A 19,212-nucleotide genomic window follows, 5' to 3' on the forward strand; every position below is an offset into this window, starting at 1 on the left:
GTGCACCTATCTTCCTGTTCCCAGAGGCCCTATACAGTTTCTTCTTGGGCCAGGCATGTGGGCAGGGGTGGGCAGTATTGGTGGTCTCTCTCGCTGTGCAGTCTCAGGAGTGCCCACCTGTCCGGGCGGTAAGCTTTCTCTCCCATGGGGTTTGGGAGCAGGGAGCTATGAGCCGGGATCAGAGAGGATTGGGCTCCAGCTAAAAAACTGGAAGTCGCTCTTTTCCTTTTTTGCTTCTCTCTTCTTCCTTCCTTCCTTCCCATTCCATTTTTTCCCACTTGTATCCTTGGTAATGCTGAAACTGGACTATATATGCTTTTTGTTTCCCTACCTGGCTGGTGCTATTTAATAGGTAATTTTGGGACAGTCTCTGAAAATAAAGAATAGTAATATTACAGCAGCTTCCTCTTGAAATTCTCATAAAGATAAAATTTTACAAATTTATTTTTACAATTTTAATGTTATTTTCTTGATTAAATTGTAAATTTCCTATTAATCCCTTGATGTCATATTCTTTTTGTGAAAAATCATTTTCACAGTGACAAGAGGCTTCCATTTTGTTTTTGGTTGATACATTTCCTTATATGTATTTAGATTCCCACATTATATTCATTAAATACAGCCTGCAGACATAGCCAAATTAGCATGGAAAGCTGAAGGAGTGATGGCTACAGACAGAGTGAAAAATCAAATGTGGAAAAACTCATGAGAACAGTGTGCCTAAAAAGTTTTTAATTTTTTTTCTATCTTCAAATTTTTTGCGTGTTAGGAGCTGGTTTTAAGATGATAACTTTATGTAATCTGCTAAATTCCAAGTACCCTCCATCATATGATTTCAGACTCAAATGCCCTCAGGAAGTTGGTGAAATTAGTAACACCAAAATGAATTACTTCAAGCATAACTGGAATCACATGTAGTTCATTCTGCATTTATACTTATCAAATAATGTTTACAAACAACTAGCTGTAAATGTCAGCTTCTTGTACTATAAATACTTTCAACAAGTGAAGAGGTCTTTGAAATAGGACATAAATTATGAAATAAGAATTTTATTCAAAAGTTTTACACAATGCAGGTCAAAATTTTACAGATTCTTAATAAGGGATAGAAGCACACAGTGAGGCTCTCATCAGAGTGGTGTTTTCTCTGATACCCTAATTAACTGTTGTGAGGAGTGGCCAGCTAGAATCCAGCTTCACATCTTCCCTTTCAGATATTTTCTTGACATTGGCTATGACAAAAATCCCATTTTTTTCTAACAAAAAATTGATCCGTCCTCTGGGTCATGAACAGATGTACCCTAAGGAAACAAAGCCCCTTGAGTCACAATCTCAGTGTGCCCCATTCCCACCCTATTCTTTTAAAAGCTACAACCACCTTACTAATGGGTGGTGTTCAACCATCCTCCTTTTTATTTCTCAAAAGGTATAACTAGTAAAAATTAAAAGCTGTGTCATGCAAATGGTGTTTATCATCTTAAGCTTTAAAAAACACATTTTAAGAAAGTGGGAAATATGCCCTGTTCTGTAATGGTTGGGGGTGATCACTTTAACTGAGTCATTTGTTAGGGCAAAATCGTTCTAACCTGTAATAAGTGTTCAGACTGTTGGACACTTGCTTGTACTGAATTAATATTTTATAGCTCTTTAGCCTCGTGTGGGCTGCCTGCTCCAGTGGAATGTTCAAGCTCCATGGAAACACTAGGAAATATTTTCTGTTAATTGTATGAATCTTTGACAGATAACAGTATGGTACCATAGAATTAAACTCTGATGATGATGAATTCTGATGAGTTTATAGCCTGCTTTGTTCTGTTAGTTGCAGTGTGGTTTTGTTTTATTTTTAAGTACCACAATCTCCGTCCTTGTCTGTAGTCACCTTTTTCCAAACCCCATTGTCAGTAAGTATTGCTTTGTCTGCATAATTATCTTCAGATACAAAAAGAATCAAGCTTTTAATTAAAATTTCTCTGCACTTAAAAAATCCACTCTGTGAACTATGATTAAATCCTTTCGTAAATTTTTTCTTTAAAAAAGAATGAAAAATTCTAACATCTTTTCATGATTAAACTACAATGTTAGTCACAATTATGCTAGACTTGAATTCCTATGTAAAAATACATATAGTCACTTAACTAGAAGAAAAATGTCTTTGCAGTCTTAAAACAACAACAAAGAGCCTCACAGTGTTTACTGTGTATTATTTCTGTTTAAGAAAAGTCTTTTTCTTTTCAGTTTAATGGGTTTTATTGTTTTGTTCGCTTGTCTGGGAACTACATATTGAAGTAAATCAGCAATTAATCATTACTTACATTTTTATTTTGGCCAGAACATAATCTATTCTTTGTTTCTCATTTATTTATTTATCAAAGCCCCCATCTCCTCCCAGTTCTCTCGCACACACAGCCACTTGGAGTCCTGCCTGGCTAGAGAAAGTGGACACTTCAGGTTGCATATTTTTCACTGCTAGACGTCTCAGCTAGAGTCACCCTCATAGACTCCCTGGATTCTCCATCATCCCAGATCCCTGGTAAGTCCCCATCTGGAGATGCCTCCCACACCCTCTGTGTCAGTCGCCTATTTCTGTTCATTCTTCTGGCCCTTTCTCCTTGGTTCTTACCACACCCAACCCCCTGTACCCCAATCCCCATCCCATCTTACCCTTTTAGTTTGATGGACTGCAAACAAAAATATTTATCACTTTTCTAAATTTATGACCTCTGAACTAGCTGACTTAAGGTTTCCTTTAAAAATCCATTTAGAGGGATTGGGGATTTAGCTCAGTGGTAGAGCACTTGCCTAGCAAGCAGAAGGCCCTGGGTTCGGTCCTCAGCTCCAAAAAAATCCATTTAGGATTTATAAAAATGTTTATAAGAGAAACCAGTCCATCAATTGTCTAGGTATAGCAAATAGGTAGCTAACCAGTTAGGCTATGTGGCACATACCTACCTGTAAACCCAACCCTCAGAAATCTGAGGCAGGAGTATTGCATGTTCAAGTGTTTCATAGGAGATCCTATTTTAAAACAAAAAAATAAAGGAAGGTAGGAAGGAAGGAATGAAAGAAAGAAAGAAAGAAAGAAAGAAAGAAAGAAAGAAAGAAAGAAAGAAAGAAAGAAAAGAAGGGAGGAAGGAAGGAAGGAAGGAAGGAAGGAAGGAAGGAAGGAAGGAAGGAAGCAAAGAAGGAAGGAAGGAAGGAAAGAAGGAAAGGTCATTTTTGCTTCTCTCCTCAAAGCAATGCTCACAGTGTTTCATACAGAGCCTCCTTCTAACTCTATCATGAACAATTTGAGCTTTTAAGCTTTTATTGAAGATCAAAGTCTTTTATTTCATCATTTAGCTACTACCTCCCTTAAATAGGCTGATCTTTCCCATTCTAGTTCTCTCCTGGTATATGTTCTGATGCATCCCATTCAGCCTTACAATGTTCTACCCTAGAAAGTATGCCATCTTCTCTTCCAACTGTGTCCCTTGAGGATACCCAAATGTTTTGGACCTTTGTTCAAACATGAACAGTGAGGAATAGATGAAAGGTGATGGTCAAACTGCTCACTGATTATTGCTGCAGAAAGAATGATAACATGTTTTTTAAGAATGTTCTATTATTACAGGGATCATAATGAGGACACAGAATGTTCCAGGTAGAACCAAGCACTAATAGAGGACATGAATCTGTCATGTGAAGTAACCTGGCATATACAGACACCCAACAAAGATGCAGAAAATGATCCCAAGATGTCTACATTTTAATCCTTATTACCTGGTGCTATCCACAGTGGTATCTTCAGGTACACAAGGTACTTAGTGTGTCATTAACAAGGAGGTTCCTTAAATATGGAAGAAAGAATTGAGCAGGAGAGAATTGAAGGAAAGATCAATATCAGTTCAGTGCTCAAATCCGTTCACCCTTGGAAAGTTAGGGACTCTGACCCCAGCACCTTCAGGGGCAACACAAGCACCTTTATTTTAACCATTGAAATGCATTTTAGATTTCTAACTTCTAAAATTAAACAAACTAAAATAGCAATTATTGTTACATTTGTAAATAGAAAATCAAAAACTAATATCCCAAAGTCAAATGAGGAAAACATTGCTGCTTGTGAATAATATTTAATACTTCAGACATAATAGTGTGTCCCATGAAGAAAAAGATGGAAAAAGTGTTGCAAACAGTAACAAAGATAAAATTTTGCTCTCTCCTTATGGTGTTCTCAATCTTTTTAAAAATATGGTTCCCAAAAAACCTTTTACCCAGGCATCACAGTATTCTCCAATTTAAGAATGAAATAGCTGCATCTTACGGAAACTAAATATTGTGTTCAATTCTGTGATTCTGCAAGTGCTTTAGAGCTGTTTAGGAGACCCGCCATGTCATCTTTTTACCTCTTCTCATGGTACCACACCACGTTTTATATGAAGCCATCTATTTTTAAATATGTCAGGCCAAATGCTACAATGTCTGTTCTCCAGCCACAAATATTTGTGAGCATAAGTGACAGGATCACTAACATAACTACCACCCAAGCGGTTCAGTGGGGGAGAAAGAGGAAGAAGAATCTAAGGGAAGTTTGAACTGATAGTGAGGTCCACAAAAATTGAAGAGGTCTGAACTAAAGCCAGTAGTAGTGTGAACAGAAGTACCCTTTTCTATAACGTATGAAGCAGTGAGGCAAGAGAGAAAAGGAGGTAATGAATTTCTCATTCAGGATTATCACCAACATAAAAGTCATGATTTCTTATACTACATGCATTTAAATAGCCTTTATAGATAGAATTGTGGTTTTATAGCTAAAAAATGGGTTTTATGTCTGTAGTTGACAATCACTTTACATATAGAGTACATACTTATACATGTATTAAACTATTTGATATAAACATAAATTTCAAAAGATAGAATATTTGCTTTAAAATAGGTGAATAACAATGTCATGTTTCCTCCAATAATGCTCAAAATCTCTCTTTTGGTTGAGGTCAACTATCTGGGCACTAGGGAAAATTGGGAATAAAAAGATGCCACCGTCTCATAGTGATGGTGATTTTCCTCTCTAAGCCATCATCTTCCCGCAAGTCTGTCCTGACCCCATCACTCACTCTATTACCTACTTGCTATTATTTTTATAAGCTGCCAGCAAGCTACAAAAACATCTCTGAGTGGTCATCCTTGTTATGTATCTGAAATATTGTCACGTTGTGACATGTTATTTGTTGCCGTTACTTGCCTGTCAGTTTTCATCACACCCATTTTTCAATTCTTGATTGCCTTTTATAATCTCAAAACTAGAATTCTTCACTAACTTCTTTCCCTCTTTAGCTTAAAAAAATTCAGAATTGCACTAGTGGTCCCAGTAAACCAAATCAAAGGCAGCTGCTTTTTAATATTTAAACCTTCCTTGGTAATCTGAATTCTGACTTCAGAATATTGGCTAACTACACAATGGAGATTTCACTAGATTTACCAGTTGTTATTTCATTTGAACTAACTCCCCCAAATTGTGTATGCTAACAGACTTGTTGTGGGGTACTCACTTAGCATGTACAGATGATTCAATCTTGTCATTCACATCTGCATTATAGGATCTACAGCTCACGCAGGGGCAGCGTGAGGCTTTGAAGCAAGAGATCCAAAGCCTGAACTGGAAATAATCATAAAGCACAACACACAGTATTTTTAATTTCTGAGAAGTGTCTTAAAGAACATTTTGCACTTCATAATACCAAAGGCTACTTTATCTTAGATGCCAGGGTTAACTGATGATTGAAACTGGAGAAGTCAATGACAGAAAGGACCAAGCTCAAACCTCTTTTTTTTTTTCATCTTTATTAACTTGGGTATTTCTTATTTACATTTCGATTGTTATTCCCTTTCCCTTCCCGGTTGCCTGGCCACTCTCCCCCTAACCCCTCCCCCTCCCCTTCTCTATGGGTGTTCCCCTCCCCATCCTCCCACCATTACCACCCTCGCCCAACAATCACGTTCACTGGGGGTTCAGTCTTGGCAGGACCAAGGGCTTCCCCTTCCACTGGTGTTCTTACTAGGCTATTCATTGCTACCTATGAGGTCAGAGTCCAGGGTCAGTCCATGTATACTCTTTAGGTAGTGGCTTAGTCCCTGGAAGCTCTGGTTGCTTGGCATTGTTGTACATATGGGGTCTCGAGCCCCTTCAAGCTCTTTCAGTCCTTTCTAAGATTCCTTCAACCCGGGTCCAGCTCTCAGTTCAGTGGATTGCTGCTGGCATTCGCCTATGTATTTGCTATATTCTGGTTGTATCTCTCAAGAGAGATCTACATCTGGTTCCTGGTGGCCTGCACTTCTTTGCTTCATCCATCTTATCTAGTTTGGTGGCTGTATACGTATGGGCCACATGTGGGGCAGGCTCTGAATAGGTGTTCCTTCAGCCTCTATTCTAAACTTTGCCTCCCTATTCCCTCCCAAGGATATTCTTGTACCCCTTTTAAAGAAGGAGTGAAGCATTCACATTTTGGTCAAACCTCTTATCTAGAGTCTCTGTGTATTGAATCAGTGTTTTACTGGGTATTTCTCCATCGCCATGGCAGCATGCCATCCAGGTTAATAAAACTATATACTGCTTTCTATATCCTTTTGTGTTAGACAAGCCCTATGAACATCAGTGGCCTTTCTCATGTCTCTTCTATGGCTCAGGAATATGTACATTTTATAATATGCAAAAGCCTACTGTGTTCTAGATCAAAATCACTAATTTGAGTACAGTGAGAGTTAAACAAGGAACTGAAGAATGAATCTATTTTGTCTCTTCTATTCTATGTATGTTGGGGCTGGAAGGGTGGCTCAACAGTAAGTAGCGTTGATGCTCTTGCAGAGAACCTGTGACCAGGTCCCAGGAACCTCGTGGCAGCACATAGCTGTCTGTAACTCCAGTTCCAGGATAGGTATACAGTGCCCTCTTCTGGCCTTTGAGTGCATCAAGCAATAAGTAGCATTCCTACATAAATCCAGGGGGACTGGGTGGGTGCTTCCCTCATAGAAGCAGGGATAGGAGAATGGTATAACGGGTTTCTGGAGGGGAAACCGGAAAAGAAGATAACATTTAAAATGTAAATAAAAAATTCCAATAAGCTGCTGCTGCTCCTGCCGTCACTGCCTCCGAGAACAAGGCTGTGCTCCCACATATGCTGATCTAGGCAAGTCGGCCAGGGGATGACTTCACCAAGGGTTACAGCTTTGGCTTAAGAAAACTTGATTTGAAAACAAAGTCTGAGAATGGATTGGAATTTACTAGCTCAGGCTCTGCCAACACGGAGACGACCAAAGTGAACCACAGTCTGGAAACCAAGTACAGATAGACAATATGGGCTGAAGTTTACGGAGAAGTAGAACACAGACAACACCCTGGGCACTGAGATCACCGTGGAAGACCACCTTGCTCATGGGCTGAAACTGACCTTTGATTCATCTTTCTCGCCTAACACTGGAGGAAAAATGCTAAAATCAATACAGATAGCATATCAACCTGGTCTGTGATTTGGACTTTGACATCGCTGGGCCCTCAATCCAGGATGCTCTGAGGGTTGGCTGGCTGGCTACCAGATGAATTTTGAGACCTCGAAGTCCCGAGTGAGCCAGAGCAACTTCGCAGTTGGCTACAAGACTGACGAATTCCAGTTTCATACTAAAGTGAAGGACGGGACAGAGTTTGGAGGCTCCATTTACCAGAAGGTGAACAAGAAGTTGAAGACTGTTGTCAATCTCGCCTGGACTGCCGGAAACAGTAACATTCGCTTTGGAATAGCAGCCAAATATCAGGTTGACCCTGATGCCTGCTTTTCGGCCAAAGTGAACAACTCCAGTCTGACTGATTTAGGGTACACTCAGACCCTAAAACCAGGCATCATATGTTGAGGATGCGAGAGCTGATAAATACCACGTTAGACCTCCAGGCTAAGGATGACTCAGCTTTAAGGTGTTTACTATTTCAGTGGTACAGCAGAAACCTGACTCCAGAAAGATCCTTTTTAGCTGTAGGCATGGATTGGTGTGGAACCAGGCTGCAAATGGAAGCTGGGAATGTATGGACCCTTTGTAAATCTGTATCCAGTCCTCAGATGAAATTGTGACTTCCCGAGCATTGAACCCCAGTGTCCCGATCCTATCTGCTTGGAAGCATGTACACACTAACATGAAAGGGACGTTTTTAGACAGATCGTCACGCCCTAGTCCCATCGTGCCCTGTTCCCATCCTAGTCTATCAGTTACCTGTTTTTACCCCCCAAAAAAGTAATCTTTAAGGTGTGGTTCGCTATTTCTTTTGTGCCATTTTAGGGCGGAGAGTGTGGGCATAACGGAGTCAGTCATTCATTCGGGATTTAATTCTTCTTTGTGTTGTGGTGTGGTTTTCTTTCTTTCTTCTCCCTCTCCCTCTCTCCCTCTCTCCCTCTCTTCTCTGTCCCCCCTCTCCCTCTGTCCCCCTCTCCCCCTCTTTCCCTTCTTTCTCCCTCCCCTTCCCCTTCTTCCTCCTCCTCCTCCTCTTCTTCCTCCTCCTCCTCCGCCTCCTCTTCCTCCTCCTTCTTTTCTTCTTCTTCCTTTTCTTCTTCCTTTTCTTCTTCTGTTTTTGCCATTGAGCCAGAGTATGAAATAGCTTCCGGGTTCCCCAGCTCTGAGCTGGGCAGGTGATTGTGGTCACACCCTGATAACACTAGGGATCTCAACTGACTCCTCTTATAGCCACACCACTATTTTTAGCAGTTTAATGGGTACATTATAGAGTCTCCATTTTGTGTGGAATTAGCTCCTCTGCTTCAAATGCTATAATTAACACCACTTAAAAGAAAACTTGAATAAAATACTGAAAAAAATCCAATAAAAGAAAACCTAAAAAGAAAAATACAAATAAATCTTTAAAATGTTTCTTAATGTATCCAGAGGCGTTTTTTTTTCTTTTTTGAAAATAGATTCTTCTCTCACCCAAACCACAATTTTTTCTTTCTCCACACCTCCCAGCTTCAGCAGAACCATACCTTCTATACCTCTCTTCATAAAAGAATAGGCCTCCAACAGAAAACAACCAAACATGACAAAACAAAACACAATCAGACAAGGCAGTGTCCCTCATATGAAGGCTGGACAAGACAATTCAATAAGAAGGAAAGGATCCCAAGGGTAGGCAAATGAGTCAGAAACCCACTGCTCCCACTATTAGGGATCATACAAAAACACCAAGGTACACTTACAACATATATTCAGAGGATCTGACACAAACTCTTGCAGACAAACTCTTGTGTTTGCTGCTTCAGTCTCTTTGAGGCCATATGAGCCCTGTTTAGTTAATTCAGAGGGCCATGATCTCCTGGTGTCCACCACACCCTACAATCTTTCTGCACCCTCTTCCATGGAATTCCCAAAGATCCAAGGGGAGGGATCTGATGAAGACTGGCAATTTAGACTCCCCAAATAATGTCTGGCTCTGGATTATGAACATCAGAGGAGATAAAAATAATTCCTCAGCTATTCCACTACAAAGACCTCTCTCCCTACCCACCCGCTATTTTCTTATAGAAAGTGGGGTCCTTGAAAAATTATAGACTGCCACACACATAATTTAAATAGTAATACAGGGATTAAGATTAAAAGGTAGTCTCTGGATAGCCTTTCCTTCAGTCTCTGCTCCACACTTAATCTCCATATTACCTACTGTGAGTATTTTGTTCCCCCCTTCTAAGAAGTACTGAAGCATCCACACTTTTGTCTTTCTTCTTAAGATTCATGTGGTCTGTAAATTGTATCTTGGGTATTTTGAGCTTTGGCCCTAAAATCCATTTATCAGTGAGTACATAGTATGTGTGTTCTTTGCGGTTGGCTTACCACACTCAGGATGATATTTTCTAATTCAATCAATTTGCCTATGAATTTCATGAAGTCATTGTTTTTAATAGCTGAGTAGTAGTACCCCTTTGTGTAAACATACCACATTTTTTCTAATCCATTCCTCTGTTGAAGGACATCTGGGTCCTTTCCTGCTTCTGGCTATAGTAAATAACACTGCAATGAACATAGTGAAGCATGTGTCCTTGTTATATATTAGAACATCTTTTGGGTGTTTGCCCAGGAGTGGTATAGCTGGGTCCTCGGGTATTACTATGTCCAATTTTCTGAGGAACCTCCAGACTGATTTCCAAAGTGGTTGTAACAGCTTTCAATCACACCAACAATGAAGGAGTGAGTGTTCCTCTTTCTCTACATCCTCGCCAGCATCTCTTGTCACCTGAGTTTCTTATCTTAGCCATTCTGACTTCTGAGAGGTGGAATTTCAGGGTTGTTTTGATTTGCATTTCCCTAATGACTAAGGATGTTGAACATTTCCTTAGGTGCTTCAGAACCATTCGATATTCCTCAGTTGAGAATTCTTTGTTTAGTCTGTATCCCATTTTTTAATAGAGTTTTTGATTCTCTGAAGTCTAACTCCTTGAGTTCTTTGTATATATTGAATATTAGGCCTCTATTGGATGTAGAATTGGTAAAGTTCTTTTCCCAATCTGTTTGTTGCCATTTTGTCCTATTTACAGTGTATTTTGCCTTACAGAAGCTTTGCAATTTTATGAAGTCCCATTTGTTAATTGTTAATCATAAGCCATTGGTGTTCTGTTCAGGAAAATTTCCCCAGCGCTCTTCCCCACTTTTTCTTTATTAGTTCAAGTATATCCGATTTTATGTGGAGGCCCTTGATCCACTTGAACTTGAGCTTTGTACAAGGAGATAAGAATGGATTGATTTGCATTCTTCTACATGCTGACTTCCAGTTGAACCAGCACCATTCATTGAAAACACTGGGGGTTTTTTTCCCCACTGGATGGTTGTGATAGCTAGGTGAAGCTAAGCTGAACAGATGAGTCAAGCCAGAGGTATACCATTTTGACACTCTTCACTTATTACAATTAACAGAAGCCACATGTCCAAAAGTTTGAAAATATGTCAGTCTTGTTAGACAAGAAAAGTCTTGTGTTTTTGTAGTTCATAAAGTTCTTTCAAATATTGAGCAGCCAACTCTGGTTATTATTTGATTGGTTAACATAGCCCCCTTGAGTTCTGTTACAACATAGGATATAGGTAGTTCAAATTATCACTCTACATATTGTTCTACATATCCTGGGACAATCCCAAAACCAAAAGCCATATGTGCAACTCCCTCAGGAAGTGTGGACCCAGGATCCCTAGCTACTGTTGTAAGCAAACTAGTAGAGTACTTCTCAAATCTAGGTGACCTTTGGCACAGTGTTTCAGACACAGTCATATTCCAGTTCATGAGATTTGTGGCTATAACAAATATATGTCACTTGGTTTATCTATGACCTCCACAATATGTTGCCAAGCTCCCCATGTTCTCCAGAAATTTGAATTTACCCTTCTTTTTTCTAACCAAGCAATACTTAAAAGAGTTCTAATTCTATAGTCCTTTGTCTGTTTATATAATTTTATTTACATTTATGCTGTTTTCTAAGTATTATTGTTGCCTGTTTTCATATATCTAAGGGAAAAGACTTTTTTGTTTTGTTCTATATTTTACTTCATTTTTCTCTATATTTTATGCTATATTCTCTAAATTTATTATGTTACTAAGTTATATGTTATTTAAAATAGAACTTTTCACTCCCACCAGCATTGAAAGGGTGTCCCCCTTGATCCGTGTGTTATCTCTTCAGTTTTTGATCTTAACCATTCTGATGGGTATATATATGGAACCTCAAAAATGTTTTGATTTGCATTTCCCTGGTGACTAAAGTCTTTGAACACTTCTTTAAGTATTTCTCAACCATTCAAGTTTCCTCTGTTGAGAATTCTCTGTTTAACTCTCTACCCCATTTCTTTATTTCTTCCCTGACCCAGAGATCATTGAATAGAGAGTTTTTCGGTTTCCCTAAGTGTATGGGCTTTCCAGTGTTTCTGCTGTTGTTGAAGTCCAACTTTAATCCATGGAGATCTGATAAGATCCAGGACATTTATTCAGTTTTCCTGTATCTGTTGATGCTTGTTTTGTGGCTGACTATGTGGTCAGGTTTGGAGAAGAATCCATCAGGTGCTGAGAAGAAGGCACATTATTTTGTGTTTAGATGAAATATTTTATACATTTCTGTTAGGTCAATTTGATTCAGAATGTCTGCTATTTTCATTATTTTTCTGTTTAGTTTTTGTCTGGATGACATGTCAATTGGTGAAAGTGGGATGTTGAAGTCTCCCACTATTAATTTGTGTGGCTCAATGTGTAATTTAAGCTTTAGCAATGTTTTTTTTTTTTTTTACAAATGTGGATGCCCTTGTGTTTGAAACATAGATGTTCAGAATTGAGATACCATCTTGGTAGTTTTTTTACTTTGATAAGTATGAATTGTCCTTCCCTGTCTCTTTTGATTAATTTTGGTTGAAAGTCAATTTGGCACCTGTGGTTTTTTAGAGGTTGCAAGATATCTGTCCAGGACCTGCTAGCTTTTAGAGTCCCTGTTGAGAAGTTGAGAGAAATTCAGATAGGTCTGCCTCTGCATATTACCTGGAGTTTATCTTTCCTTGCTGATTTTAATGTTCTTTCATTTTCTGTATATTCGTGTTTTGATTATTATGTTCTAGGAGGACTTTCTTTTCTGGCTCAGTCTAATTGGTGTTCTATAAGGTTATTGTATGCTTAATAGGCATCTTTTTCTTTAGGTTGGGGATGTTTTCTATGATTCTGTTGAAAATATTTTCTTGGCCTTGGATCTGAGACTCCTCACCTCCTTCTATTCCTATTTTCTTAGGTTAGGTCTTTTTATGATACTCCAGATTTCCTGGGTGTTTTGCACTGGGAATTGTTTGGATTTATCATTTTCTTTAACCGATGTATCTATTTCTTGTATTTTCTACACCTAAGAGTCTATCATCCATCTCCTGAATTCTCTTGGTGATGCTTGCATCTGTTGTTACTGTTCTATAAGTTTTCCATCTCTAGGTTTCACTCAGTTTGTGTTTTCTTTATTGCTTCTATTTCTACTTTCATGTCTTATACAGTTTTATTTTCTTCACCTGTTACTTCGATTTTCCTGTACGTCTTTAAGGGATTTGTTTGTTTTCTCTTTAACAACTTCTATCTGTTGTATTTTCTGTATTTCATTAAGTGATTTATTCATCACCTCTTTAAAGGCCTCTATTATCTTTTTAAAATAGGATTTAAGGTCATGTTCTTGTATTTTTATTGTGTTGGGCTATCCAGGGTTTGTTATAATGGGGTGGCTGTACTCTGGAAGTTTCATATTGTCCTGGCTTTTGTTGATTATTTTCTTTGGAGGGCCTTTAGCCATCTGGAACTTTTGGTCCCTGGAATGTTCTTGTATTCAGTATTTGGGAGTTGGGGTGGAGAAACATCCTCTATTCTTCTGCACACCATGCCACATTGGCTTCTCTGGAACACACCTGAGAGATTGTCCAACAACATATGGGTCACAACCTCTTTTTCCATGTCCAACCACAATCAATCACCCTCCCATGTGTATGTCTAATAAAGAATTCAGAGAACCTATCCAATATTATATACTAGAGAAAGTAAATGTTTTGCATACAGAGAAATAAGAATGAATAATGCAGAAACTGTATTATCAAAACCAAGCAAACCAGAATGCACGAGTTATATCTTTCAATTTCTGAAAGGAAAAAAATCTGTTAATTCAAAGTTCTATCCTCAGAGAATAAAAACATCTTTAAAAATGTAAAAGAGGTCAAAAATGTTCTCAAACAAACACAAAACTGAGATAATTCATCCTCAGAAAATATTTCTGATGAGAAATGTTGCAAGAATTTTTCAGGCAGGTGATTATGATACCATACTTGAAATGATAGGCACACGGGATTTAAAAATAACTGGATGGAAACAAAGAGGTAAAATACTTTGTTTATTTATAATTGCTCCAAAAAATGTGGCTGTTCAAAACCAAGATAATTGCAATGTATTTTGTGGTTATAAAAAAATAAAAGTAAAATATATGTCAACAAAGTACAAAAAGTGGAAGAAAAAAGCTATGTTGTCATTCAACTATACAGAAAAGAACTGAGAAAAAATGCTGGATTAAATAACCTGAAAAATCAGCTGTTTGGCAAAACATGGTAAAACTAAACACATAAGAGGCTATATTCAAACTCCATTCTACAGGAGTATGATGTTCCAACTCTCAAATTGCTTATAGGTCTGAGAAGATTGCTTAGTATTTAAAGCCTCTTTCTTTGAAAGCAAAAGGACCTGAGTTCAATTTCCCATCACCCACACAGAAGTCATATATGGATACATATGCCTGTGACTCTAGAGTTAGAGAGCAGAGACAGGCAGATCCTGAAAATTCACTGGCAATCCCCACTAGATGAAATAATAAACTTCAGGTTCAGTCAGAGAACCTATGTTGAAAATAAGGGGATAGAATTATAGGAAGACATTCAACATCCTCCACTGAACTCCTTTAATGTCTAGGCAGATGTCCACATATACAAATGCACTAACTATACATATACATGCAAATAAAATTATTTGTACTATAACACTGGACAAATAAATACTTATATTCAGAACTAGAACCTTTAATGTTAAACTAATGACATTGAAAATATAGAAAGAGGGCAGATGAGATGGTTCTTGAGGTAATGATGCTTTCCATGCAAACCTAGCAATATGACTACAATCTCTAGATCCTCTGTAAAAGGTGGAAAAAGATGTCTGAGTCCACAGTATTTGTCCTCTGACCTCAACATGTGTAATAACACATGTAAAACCATGCACACAAATCACTTATACATATATAATAGCCCATCCATCCATCCATCCATCCATCCATCCATCAACACAGAAAGATAGATGGCTAAAATAAATTCAATAGGGCAAGACTACAATCAGAAGTTGAGCCACAGCTCTATAACTTGTTGGCATAAATATAGAAGTAAAAGTTGATACACGACGTGTTTAAGCTAGTAAACAAGGCCAATTTGAGTTCTAAATGGCAGAACTTGGAACAACCTAAGCCATTATACCTGTAATGAGAATACTGAATTATTGTTCAATGAATTTTTAAAATCTGTAAATCTATATTAATGCAGCAATGAATAACAGGTAAAGAATAACTTATTCTTAGTTTTAAAAAATCTAGTTAATATAGAAAATGAAGAATAGAACTTTCATTAGAACTCCACACTCCAACCTGCTAGTTATTATAGTGAACAAACATCACAAGAAGAGACTTAAGACAAAAGTCTGTTCTTCCATCATCTCTCCCACATTAGGAAGATTAGGGTAAGATCTGACAACATTTTGAGATAGCATTTAGCCAAGATAGGAAGAACTTTGAAACCAGTATGCCATTCATGGGCACATTCCAGTGAAGTTTCTTCCTTCCAGGAGGCTCGACCTGCTAAAGGTTCTAGGACTTTCCAGAAACAATATTGGTAAACAACTAAACCCTGAATAAATAGGTCTTTGGAAGGCCTTTAAGATCCACACCAACATTTGGGAATATTTTAGTCATTTTTTTTAAGTTTTGTAAGTGTTCTATGATCAGGTAAAATGTTAATGTTAAGAGGAAGCTGGCAAAGACATGGGGGGTACATGTATACTATTTGTTGAACTCTAAACTTTAAGTCTAAATACATCTTGAAATGAAAATTCTTAAGGAACTCATAATACACTAGGAAAGAAAACACAAACAATTCTATAATATTGGAAGTATTATGATAGCCAAGGAGCAACTCCCAAGGAAATCAAAGATTGCCAGAAGCAGAAAGTCATTTTAGAAACAAGCCTTTTTGCAATACTTCTGGTAGGAGTAAAGGGTGAGGTACTGGTCAGAACAGAGTTCATAAAGAACACTTACGAGTGGGGATGACTTCAGCTACTCCTAATGATAAGTAAAGATTTATCAAGACCCTGATTTGTATTATCCACTTAAATTACAGAATAATTTAACCATAACCCTGAGGAGAGATGTCATTGAGCCACTATATGTCTCTGGAAGTTCTCTCAGAGACAAATTTCCAGACTCCATGTAACTGTCACTAGGCAAGAATACTTTTTGAAGGCTTCATAATAATCAAAGGTATGTGGCACTTGGTCACTTGTATAGAACTATCTGATCTTTATGATTCTTTACTTAAAGATACCATTTATATTTATAAACAATGAAAGTGATTCTTCAGCAAGCAAATATTGTTACAGGGCAATAATGACATCTTCTCTAGTAAAGAAAGGAATGTGTAGAATATGTTTTAAAACAAAACAAAAATGCATTCTTTAACTAAATAACCAAAGATGTTGAGAGAGAGAGGGGAGAGAGAGAGAGAGAGAGAGAGAGAGAGAGAGAGAGAGAGAATGGGTAATGAGTTAATACTGTTCAAATTCACTGCAGTTTTTCTCTAAGTCCAGAAACCTTTAGGATGCAGTTTATTAGCTTGATCTCAGTACCTACAAGCTGAAAGTAAAGGCCACCTTTCCTTATAAATTAGTGACATCAACCTAACATTCATTTATTTTACTTGATTTTGTTTGTTTTATTTTCTTTAATTTTCCTTATAATAGTAATCACCAGATCAAAGCTCACCTGCTTTGTCCAAGACTGCACTGACACAATTTATTCACAGCCTCGTTTCACAGAAGTATTTCCCAAAGAACCAGACTATAGATTATCTATAGTTTATTAATTCATCTCATTTCTGTAAAAACCCTCGTGAAATGGTGCATCTTCTGACTCTGTAATGGTTGTGAAGAAGCTGTAAGCCTGGGAAGTTGTACTTCACATGCCAAGACGATGTAGCAAAGTCCTGGCAAGAAAATGATTGAAGACTCTCAAATTAATTTCGTGGCTATTTGTTCCATCCTAGAATCTCATCAAGCAAGTAGAAATCGCATCACTCTATCCTTGCTGCTCAGGTAAAAGGGCAGTGTAAAATGAGCATATCCTCCTCCTTTTAATTATAAATAATGACTTTTTCTTCACATCTCATATTTATTTTATAATATAATCAGAGAAGTTTAATTGCCAGGTTAAAGTGATAAGATAGATATACATCAGGGTGAAAAGAATTCAGATAAAACTCAAAGGAAATAGGTACTGACATCCATCACAGTCACCACCTTCATAAAAAAATGGTGCCTGATCTTAGTGCTTTGATTGGTGTAAGGTGGATTGTTGATGTTGCTTTAATTTGCATTCCCCTGATGACTAAGGATGTTGAACATTTTTTAAGTGTTTCCTGACCATCAGAGATTCCTCTGTTCAGCATTCTGTGTTTAGTTCTGTACCCCATTGGGTTATTTGGGTTTTTGGAGTCTGATTTTATATATTTTGGATATTAAACCTCTATTGGATGTAGGGTTAGCGAAAATCTTTTCCCAATCAGTAGGTTGCTGTTTTGTCTTACCGACAGAGTACTTTGCCTTACAGAAGTCTTTCAGTTTCATGAGGTTCCATTTACCAATTGTTTATCTTAGAGCCTGAGCCATTGAAATTGTGTTCAGAAAAATTTCCCCTATGCCAATGCATTCGAGGCTATTTCACATTTACTCTTCTATTAGATTCAGTATATCTGGTTATATGTTGAGGTTCTTGGTCCCCTTGGATTTGAGTTTTGCACAAGATGATAAATGTGAATCAATTTGCACTCTTCTACAAAAGACTGTCAACTAGCACAATTTCTTGAAGACACCTTCTTTTTCCACTGTGTGGCTTCTGATTTTTTTATCTAAGATCAAGTGTCCATAGCTGTGTGGGTTTATTTCTAGATCTTCCACTATATTCCATTGATCAACCTCTCTGTCTTTATGGAAAAAGAGGAACAGTTCTCTATTGCTAATGGAGTAAACTGGTACAGCCACTCTGGAAATTAATATGGCAGTTCCTCAGAAAATTAGAAATAGTGCTATATGAAGACACAGCTATCCCTAGGCATACCCAAAAGATGCTCCACCATACCGCAAAGACCTGTGCTCTACTGTGTTCATAGCAGCCTTATTCATAAGCCAGAAGCTGGAAACAACCCTGTAACTTTAATGTTTCAATGCCTTATTTTTAATGTTGGTTTTTAAACACTTTAACCCCCCTTGCAGTTTACCACCTACCAGAGGTGGTGGCAAAGAAAGGATATTGAGGAAGTGGACCTGTTTTGAAAGAGTCTTTGGAACAATTCCTGCCTGTGTTTCCTGAAAATCAGCAGTTCAGTTCACAGGTTAGCAGACAGTGACAGCTCAGTCCATTCACCAACACTTCATAGACATACCAGCAGTCCAGTTTGGTAGAGTCAGGTTAGCAACAGCAGTAACATGACTTAGCAGAGACAGCCAGGCCTCAGCTTTGTCACAAGTTAACAAGAGGGACCAGCAGGAACACCAGGAGAAGTTCTCAGATGTGTCTCTCTCAGGGAAGCAAAGATCAGCAAAGACAAGAAACTCCTTAATCATTACATAGCTAGCTATACCAGCAAGCCAAGCTGTCTCCTTCACTCTATGGAGTTCTATTTATACCTTCCAAACATGTGTCCTCCATTTGTCTTGCTTCAGCATGGGTTCCGCCTCAGCACATGCGTCCAATCATTTAGAGTCTCAGGAAGCAGCAAGAAACTGCAATATACTACCAAAAGTTTTTCGGTGCAATTCTCTCTATGGAGTCCCTACAAATGCAGCTAAACTACACTATGTAAGATGGACCAATACATGGATGTTGTTAGCAAATAATCCTTCATCATGTATCCTTTCATCTGCTTGCTTTAGCATAGCACCCTTTCTCCTGAGTCTGCTTCAGTGAAATGTTCCTTCACAAGTCTGCCTTAGCCTTTAAAACCTGTGTCCACTTTAACAAAATGTTCCTTCATGTGTTTGCCCTGACCCTCCCCCCCCCCAAAAAAAAACACAATCCAACTGACTTTCCAAAGAACCCTTAAGTTTGTACTTCACAATCCAGATGTCCCTCAACCAAAAATTGGATACAAAAAATGTGGTTCATTTACACAATGGAATACTATTCGGCAATTAAAAACAAGAAACTCATGAATCTTGCAGGCAAATAGGTGGAACTAGAAAATATCATTCTGAGTGAGGAAACCCAGACCCAAAAGGACATGCATGGTTTGTACTCACAATAAGTGAATATCAGCCAAAAAGTACAAAATAACCATCATTCAATCCACACACAGTAAAAAGAAGAAAAGCTCAAGTGAGGACGTTTTAATACCACTTAAAAGGGAAAAGAA

General features: G+C 38.0%; 1 pseudogene; it reads left to right on the top strand.

The window, feature by feature from the left end:
- The first annotated feature begins 4,367 nt into the window (after window positions 1–4,367).
- On the top strand, window positions 4,368–7,878 carry LOC148006779 (non-selective voltage-gated ion channel VDAC1 pseudogene; annotated as a pseudogene).
- Window positions 7,879–19,212: the final 11,334 nt, after the last annotated feature.

Source organism: Rattus norvegicus, chromosome 2 (assembly GCF_021556685.1).
Source record: "Rattus norvegicus strain SHRSP/BbbUtx chromosome 2, alternate assembly SHRSP_T2T, whole genome shotgun sequence".
Classification (NCBI taxonomy): Eukaryota; Metazoa; Chordata; class Mammalia; order Rodentia; family Muridae; genus Rattus; species Rattus norvegicus.